The 8,941-nt window shown below is 43.3% G+C and overlaps 1 protein-coding gene across 1 annotated transcript in view; it reads right to left on the reverse strand.

The window, feature by feature from the left end:
* ACP6 (acid phosphatase 6, lysophosphatidic) overlaps window positions 1–8,941 on the reverse strand; it is a 43,035-nt gene that overhangs the window by 16,331 nt on the left and 17,763 nt on the right. The gene's annotated exons all lie outside the window — the stretch shown is intronic.

Raw genomic sequence — 8,941 nt, forward strand, 5'->3', positions numbered from 1 at the left:
GATTTTTTTTAAATTTTATTTTAGATAGCATATGGTTTTACTGCCCTAACCTGGATGACCCAGGTTAGTCCAGTCCCAGCAGAATGCAGAAGCTGGTATTTGGATGGGAGATCACCAAAGAAGCCCAGAGTCATTATGTATAGACAGGCAATGGCAAGGCACCTCTGAGCATTTCTTGCCTTGAACACCCCATGGGGGGTTGATAAATTGGCTGTGACTTGATGGCACTTTTGTCTGCCACCACGGTTTCACTAGCATCAGGGTTAGAGCAAAAGAAACATGGAACCTTGGCTCTTATTGCAAACTGGATAAGTTTAATGTTAGTTTAATTTTCAAACTTAGTTGTAATTGGATTGATCTGAATTTATGGTTTCAAGATAGTTTTAGCAAAGAGACTGTAGGATGTTGACCCTGGGGAATTAGCATTCCCTACTACATTGAAACAATCATTAATAAAAATTTGGGGCCATTCTTAATCTTTCATTGAAGGAACTGGTTTCCAGAGCCCCTGCTTCCTCCGTGAAATATGCCTTGCTCCTTGGAGGCTCAAGGTTTGATTGAAAGCTTTCCTAATGTGATTGAAACCAACATGCCTGTGATCTGTCATTTGGTATAACTGTCTCCATAGTCCTAAATTAATTGGGCTGAAGATTATACTTCCTTGCAATTGCTGAGTATTCTATGGTTTATGATAAGTTAATTAGTTCTCAGTTTATTCAATGGAATAATAGTAATTAAGCAATTATGAATGTATTCCTTAGTGACCATTACACTCCTTCCTAGTACCCAAAAGATTTTCCAAGTGAGATTGCTAAGAGAAGAGTATCTTTGGGTCAGTCAACACATGGATTTTATTTAAAACATTTCTATGCTGACTTTGCAATCAATTCAATGATGCCAAGGAGACAAATATTAAGTAAAAATCTAAAAAGTATTTTCTGTATGTGTGTATTTTAAAACATTTAATACATTAAATGCCATTTCAAATACAAAGAAATATTTAAAACAATTAAAACATAATCTAAGCATATAAAAATAATCATATAGAATACCAAGAGGATGAGGACTAGTATAGTGTGGGAATGCTGAATAACAGCGAAACAAACAAAAAAACAACCCTTCACCTACTGGTAGAAAACAACAGTATGATTAATTTATTTTCCAAAGTTTCAGTGCCACAACTGAGAAGACGCTTTTTCACATTGCTGTTTTCTAGCCTCCTATGGCAGGAACAAGTTTGCAGTGTTATGGTCCTCTACAATCCATTTCAGTCAGTGTACATTCTATGCCGGGCTTTCTCAACCAGGGTTTCGTGAAACCCTGCAGTTTTGTGACAGCCCTGGAAGGGTTTCCCGAATGGGAGGGAGTTAATATTTAATTTTAAAAATTGTCCAACATTGATTGGGTGATATTGCCATATATGGTCATGTTTACCTGCTCCCCCCCCCAGCCAATGATGGGCCTGGAGGGGAGGGGAAGGGCCCTGGGTGCGCATGTACACAGCTATGCTTCCTAACTATATTCTGCATGATTGGGCCATAGCTGGGGTTTCTCGAAGCCTGAAGAATGTTTCAGGGGTTTCTCAATGGTAACAAAGTTAAGAAAAGCTGGTTATGCAGAGGTCTTGAACTCATTTGTTAGGAAAGGCAAATTTGACATGTGATTTCACCGGGCTGGGCCACGTGTGCCATAAAACATAATGCCAGGTACTGGAGGTATAAACTTTAGAAAGGACAGCAGCGGGTAAGCCCTGAGTTGGTGTGTCCTAAGGCCCAGTGAACTGGGTGGTGGGGGAGGGGGGTGCATAGGAAAATCTACATGGGCAGACTGAAGAGCCAGCTGTTGAATGCTGAGCAGATGCTCCTGAACTGCCTGTGTGTGTGTGGGGGGGCACTTCTTCCCCAGCCTACTTCTGCCACCGATAGAATCACAGAATCACAGAGTTGGAAGGGCATACAGGCCATCTAGTCCATCCCCCTGCTCAATGCAGGATCAGCCCAAAGCATAAGTGTCTGTCCAGAAGCTGCTTAAAGGCCTCCAGTGCAGAGGAGCTCACACTTCCTTAGGCAGCCTGCTCCACTGCTGAACTACTCTGACTGTGAAACTTTTTATCTAGCCCATACCATTCTACACATACTTTAAACCTACTACTTTCTGCTGCCAATAAGAGCCGTTTTCTGCCCTCCCCATTTTGACTGTTTGTACATTGTGTGGTTGCTACATTTTGTTGAAATAAACTGTTAGCCATCATCAGTCTCCTTTGAATTTCACCTCTAAATGACAGCCTTTTAAATTCTTAGAGAACAATCCTGTCCCCTTTCAACCTCCTCTTCTCCAGGCTGTGGTTTTTAAACATACAGCAATATGTTAACATCCCAAGGAAAACTCAAGTCCTGGCAAGGAATAGAGACGGAGGAATCAACATTCAATGGCTACTGTGTCACCAGTCAAAGAGAGGGATCTCATTCAAGGCGATAACAGCTATTCCTACTGAGGGAGACACACTTCCCCACCCCACCCCCATGTCCAGGCATGCTGAGTCACTCAATCCAACAACATGGGGACTAATTCATTTTTTATAATATTTTTATTTAAAAAAACAAAATAATATAAAAAGGACACAAAAGAAAAGGAAGGGCTGTATGTCAAATCCCATATATCAAAAACACTACTAGGTATAGAACAGTCACTGTTTCTCCCCCAACAACTATATAGTAAGAATTTCCTGTAAATAGAAGAGGCTTTATTTCTCTTTTTAACAAGGGGGCCTGGGGGGCAGGGCATCCTGCATCTCTCCTGGGGACTTAGCAGCTCTAGTGTCTCAACAGTTGCCTGCCAAAGCCCAGTAACCCTACCTGGTAGACATGGGCTCCAGAACTCAGCTACTCGACTGACCTAGGAAAGCCCAGGAAAAACTTATCCGTAAAGTTGCCAATCTTCAGGTGGGGCCTTGAAAACTCTTGGAATCAGTTCTCTGGAGAAAATGACTGCTTTGGAGGGCCTGTATGACTATATGCCACTGAGTTCCCTCCTCTCCCCAAATCTCCAGGAACTTCCCAAGATGGAGTTGGCAACCTTACTTATTAAGTTGCCCTAAAAGTGGCTTTGTGAGTGAAAAACTGCAGTGTGGGATGTAGGAAAATTCTTCCAGCTGAAGGGACCTTCTTCCAACTTAAGTAGCTGGGAAAAGGCTTCATACTTTGTATGGAGGATTATTGGGATAAAGGCCATATTTAAAAAAAAATCTGAATTCTGTTGAAACCCCTAGGACTTTACAAATTGTTTCCTTGGTATCTGCTGTCTGAGTTTAGCTTTCCATAGGTTCTGCTTGCTTCACTGTAAATAAAGCAAATATTACAGAGACTATAAGCTTGTTGTTCTGTCTTGTCAAATAAATTTTGTAACCCCTGAAACATCTCACTTATTGGGCAAATGGGGAACACACCCCAGTACTGACCACCCTAAGGACCTAATTGCTGCCACAAGGTCATCCTATTTGTGTGCAAGGTGGAGAAATCTCTAAGCAGTGGCTTGAAAGGCCACAGTCTCCTCCTCCATATAGCAAGCAGCTGGCCTAAGAAAGCCTGCAGGATCATGCGTATTCCATATTCATCAGCCCCCTTCTGGGTTGCTTTCTATTTTAATTACAACCCCAATATTTGATGCGAGTGGGGATCAGGCAATGGAAGGAGAGGGGTTTAGCTGTGTCTCAGGGATCATGGCATGCACATTCAAGACATTGCTGGTCTGCCCAGCTGTTGGATGGATGTTATTTTCAGAAACTCAATAATCCCAAAGGGGGTTGTGAGTGGAATAGTGTGAATATGTGTGTGCGTGGTGGGGAGGGGGGGGGGGGACAGTGGGTGCAAAGCTCCAGAGTCTCTCTGCACTGTAGTGGAAGAAGTCTGGGGAGAGATGGTTTCAATTTGCTCATTAACATAATACACCAGAAAACGAGATGCAGTTATTTGCATTGGTGAGGGCAAATACAGGGTACAGAGAGCATTTGGAGTGTTGCTTCCAAGCAGCAACTGTTCTTCCTGTATGGTATATATTTTCAATTTTTAAATGTATTTTTAGTGTGTATAGACACACACATATAGTCAGGAGGCGTCAACTGATTTGAAAGATCCTGTGGGTTATAATTGTGCCTGGCAGGACAGCTAGAATAGTTCAGTTTGTCAAAGTTTCCATTATAAATCTCCTTTTTGAAAGGTTTATAATGTCTCATTCTATTTGTAGCTCACAAATACCTACTTGCTTTTTTTAAAAAAGTTTCCCACCCATTGATGGTTATCAGTTGGCTCATCTGAGACTACATTTTTGAAGTTTTCTGTGATCCTGTACCTTCAGACGGCAATACTTTAAAAAGCAGATTGTCAGAAAATGCCAAATATCAGTTTTCTGGAAAGCACAATCTCAACAGGCAAATGTGGCTGTGGATGACCCCTCTATTGCCAGAGAGATATGTGGCCAAAGACTCTTCATAGGGTGGAAAGAAGAGGTCAGTGTCCCCTCCCTTCCCCAAGGAAGTGGCAGAAAGAAGAAACTTTTGCCTTTTAGCCCCCAGTGATGTATCTAGCCTATTTGGTACCCAGGGCAGGTGGGTGGGGTTTGGTGACATGGGGGCAGGGCTGGGTGATATGGGGCTGGCAGAGGTGGGTATTGGTGTCATGGGGCTGCGGGCAAAATCCTGGAAGTGGGAGATTGCCAGGGGTGGCTTTGGCTGGGGTTAAAGCAGCAGCAGTCACTCACCTACAAAGGCACAGAAGGGAGGAAATGAACTTGGCTACTAAAGAGGCAGAAATGCTTGGGTTATCATGGTCCCGTCACATAGACACAACCCATTCCTCACGAACTTTGACGATTCTCTTACCATTCATTGCCCGTTTTTAAAAGCCAAGAAAGGGAAGTGTTTCCAGGGTAAAATCTTGGAGTTTCCGGGGGGGGGGGGAAGGATCAGTGGCATCAGGGGTTTGCCAGCAGGTACAGCTGGCTTTGGCAGTGCAGGAGCAAGTGGCAGGGAGGAAAACAACAACTGTCCTAGCTGGTTTCTGGTGGGCCTGTTTGCGCCCTACCACTAGAGGGCTCAAGTCATGCAGTGGGGCCTTTTCTTCCCATGAGGCCCACAGACACACACCCCTCCTTACCTGCCACCAATGGTTGCATTGCACATTCTTGCACAAGGCTGAACCTGTGAAATGTGAATGCTGGATGAGCCAGTGGTACAAGGGAGAGCACTGCCCACAGCCTCTACCCAGCCCTTGCCTTCTCCCGAGCAGAGCTTCGCCACACCCCACTCACCCAATGTGAAGTAGGTGACCAGCAGCACATTGGAGGGGTGGAACGGGAAGACACTTGTGGTGCTCAGAGACTCCTGTGTGTGGAGGTAGCTGGACAGCCAGGGGCTGGTGAAGGTGGCTCTTTTCAGTGAGACCTACAGAGTGACAAAGGAGGCAGAGGGTGGAGCGAAGAGGCAGCATGTAGATGTCCCTCCAGGAAGCGGAGCCCATGGCACACACCATGGCTACCATACCCCAAATATGTACCTATTTGCTTCTTTTTGAGAAAGAAGTCTGTTCCTTTCCAGATTTCCTCTGAGGGAAATGCCCCGTCTAGCCTACCCTTCTATATCCTTGTCCACTGGTTTCATTCTAGGTATAATTTCAGAAATTATATACACAAATAGATTATGTACCCACATTGGGTATCATAAAGATATATTAATTTCCATCAACTTTTGAGCCCCAGCTATGCTCACCCTTGCATTTAGAATTATAGAATAATAGAGTTGGAAGGGGCAAAACAGGCCATTTATTCCAACCCCCTGCTCATCGCAGGATCAGCCTTAAGCATCCAAGAAAAGTGTGTATCCAACCTTTGCTTGAAGACTGCCAGTGAGGGGGAGCTCACCACCTCCTTAGGCAGCCTATTCCACTGCTGAACTACTCTGACTGTGAACATTTTTTTCCTGATATCTAGCCTATATCGTTGTACATGTAGTTTAAACCCATTACTGCGTGTCCTCTCCTCTGCAGCCAACAGAAACAGCATCCTGCCCTCCTCCAAGTGACAACCTTTCAAATACTTAAAGAGGGCTATCATGTCCCCGCTCAACCTCCTTTTCTCCAGGCTGAACATTCCCAAGTCCCTCAACTTGTCTTCATAGGGCTTGGTCCCTTGGCCCCAGATCATCCTCGTCGCTCTCCTCTGTACCCTTTCAATTTTATCTACGTCCTTCTTGAAGTGAGGCCTCCAGAACTGCACACAGTACTCCAGGTGTGGTCTGACCAGTGCCCTATACAATGGGACTATGACATCTTGTGATTTTGATGTGATGCCCCTGTTGATACAGCCCCAAATGTCATTTGCCCTTTTTACCGCTGCATCACACTGCTTGCTCATGTTTAGTTTACAATCCAGAAGTACCCCAAGGTCTCGTTCACACACAGTGTTACCTAGAAGCATGTCCCCCATCCAGTAGGTATGCTTTTCATTTTTCTGACCCAGATGCAGAACTTTACACTTATCTTTATTAAATTGCATCTTGTTCTCATTTGCCCATTTTCCATTGTGTTCAGATCTCGTTGAACTCTGTCTCTATCTTCTGGAGTATTTGATAGTCCTCCCAATTTGGTGTCATCTGCAAACTTGATGCACTCCCTCATCTAGATCATTAATAAATATGTTAAAAAGTTCTGGACCAAGCACCGAGCCCTGAGGTACCCTGCTACTCACCTCTCTCCAGTCTGATGAAACACCATTGACAACAACTCTTTGAGTGCGGTTGTCTAACCAATTCCCTATCCACCTAACTATCTGAAAATCCAGATTGCAGTCCTTCAATTTATCCATCAGAACATCATGGGGAACCTTATCAAGTAAACGACATCAACCGAATTTCCACGATCCAGCAAACCTGTTACTTGGTCAAAAAAGGAAACCAGGTTGGTCTGACAGGAGCCAAATCCATGCTGACTTCCTTGGATCACCAAATTTATATTGTTATTCCTTTTAAAAATTCTTCTTTAGGCATGAGGCTTAAGAGGAACTGTGAATTTAAACTGGAGGATCTGGCCTGCGGTTAGTCAGACTCAGAACTGTGTCTAGGTGCAAGCTGGGCTCCTGGGAATGAGAAGGCCAAGTGAACATTCCAGCTCTTCTACCATGCTATAGATCCTCAAGCTAACCGAAGTCCATCAGTGAACCCTGGATCAAATATGCAGAGAGGAAAGACTGGTAGCAAACATGTTACCATGGCCAAGTGCCTGGCATCTCCTTTCCACACAGGCTCTCAAGCAACCATTATGAAAAAGAACTCTGCATTAGGTGAACAGAACTTTGGGATACCAAAAATGAACTGCAATTCTTTTTTATTTAATGGAATTTTTTAAAGATAGAATTTCTTTTTATAGGAATGGAATGCTTTTGCTGGAAGACCTTGGCTAGATTCAGAATTCCTTATTGGTGTTGCTCGCTCAGCTATGGCATGCAGATCTCAACAGCTGATCATCAAACGGCTTTAGAATCAGTGCTGCATAGTTAAGCCCTAGCAGCATTCTTTGCTACAAGGAACCCTGGAATAACCACAGAAGCAGCAGCAGAAAGAGGCCATGTGGTGCCTGGGGTTCTGGGTGACAAACAGGTTGTGTGGGCAAGTGGGTGATGTAGTCTATTAGTGGGCAGAGCTGTTTTGCCTTCCCCATTACCTCTGGACAGGATGGTATGGGGGATAAGAATGGCAGGTGAACCTGAAGCCATCCGAGACTATTTATCTCACCAGCTCCTCTCCTTTTCCCCAGTCATGCTGGACTAGAAGCAGTCTCGGACTAAGAAAGACTGGGTCACCCTACTCTCCCTACCTTCCCTGACTCCCCTACTCAGAAGACAGATCCTGGTAGTGTGTGTATGTATGTGTGTGTGGTGTACAGAGAAGTCATAATAGTGGAGGAGGGAGAGGAGCTATTCTCCATCAACCCTTGATGGGAATTTAACTAGATTTTGCTTAAAATTAGAGCAAATTCGGAGAGCCAGCACTCCTAGGATGCAATGACAGGATGCCCTGGGGCAACATCTATGATAGCATGGCAACACGTCATAATGGTGTTGGTAGTGTTACTTTCGGTAGATATCATTTTACTATAATAATCCTGCTGTTGTGGGAAATTCTGTTTCATAAACAAACATAACATATCCTGTACTGTTGGTTCATGGAGAACAATCTCACATTTGCCTTCAAGCTCAACAAAAAAAAAGACATAACGTAAATAAGCCTTTCAAAGAAATGTTAATTTAAAAAGTATTTTACCAGTGGTCCAAATGAATGAAATGATGGGATGTAACTCTATAACAAATATTTGTGCTTGATTTTGCACTTTTTTTTTTCCTTTTCATGGTGAAAAAATCTTCCAGAATACCTCTATTTTCAGGCATTTGTGTTTCATCACTCCATGATTTTCTGAAATTAGTGGTGCTTTAGTCATATTTAGGGCTCATGGTGCTTTCTGGAATGGTTGGAAGTTGCAGAGAACCTGATATTTAGCTGGCCCACTTCAGACTTCTGAACCAGTATGAACTACATAGTTGCTTAGCAGCGTATCCAATGTCTCAGGGGGGAAAGCATGTGTCTGCTCGTGAGTACTTATGTGTTACCATGTCCAAATAATTTCACAGTAATCATGTCAGTCTGTTGTAGCAAAATAAAACAAACTAGTCTTTAAAGACTGACAAAAAATTCAGCTCATAGTTCTGAATCACAAACATTTATTCTAGAATAAATTGTATTAGTTTTAATGTTCAAGTTGGAGCACAAACAGAAGAATCAATGTAGTTTTCATATAGGAATATATGTCAAGTCAGCCTGCGCTTTAAATAATCATTACATATTCCGACACATGATATTAGACTCATTCCTGTTTTTATACCATAACAAAAGTATTAG

Source organism: Paroedura picta, chromosome 6 (genome assembly GCF_049243985.1).
Source record: "Paroedura picta isolate Pp20150507F chromosome 6, Ppicta_v3.0, whole genome shotgun sequence".
Taxonomy (NCBI): Eukaryota; Metazoa; Chordata; class Lepidosauria; order Squamata; family Gekkonidae; genus Paroedura; species Paroedura picta.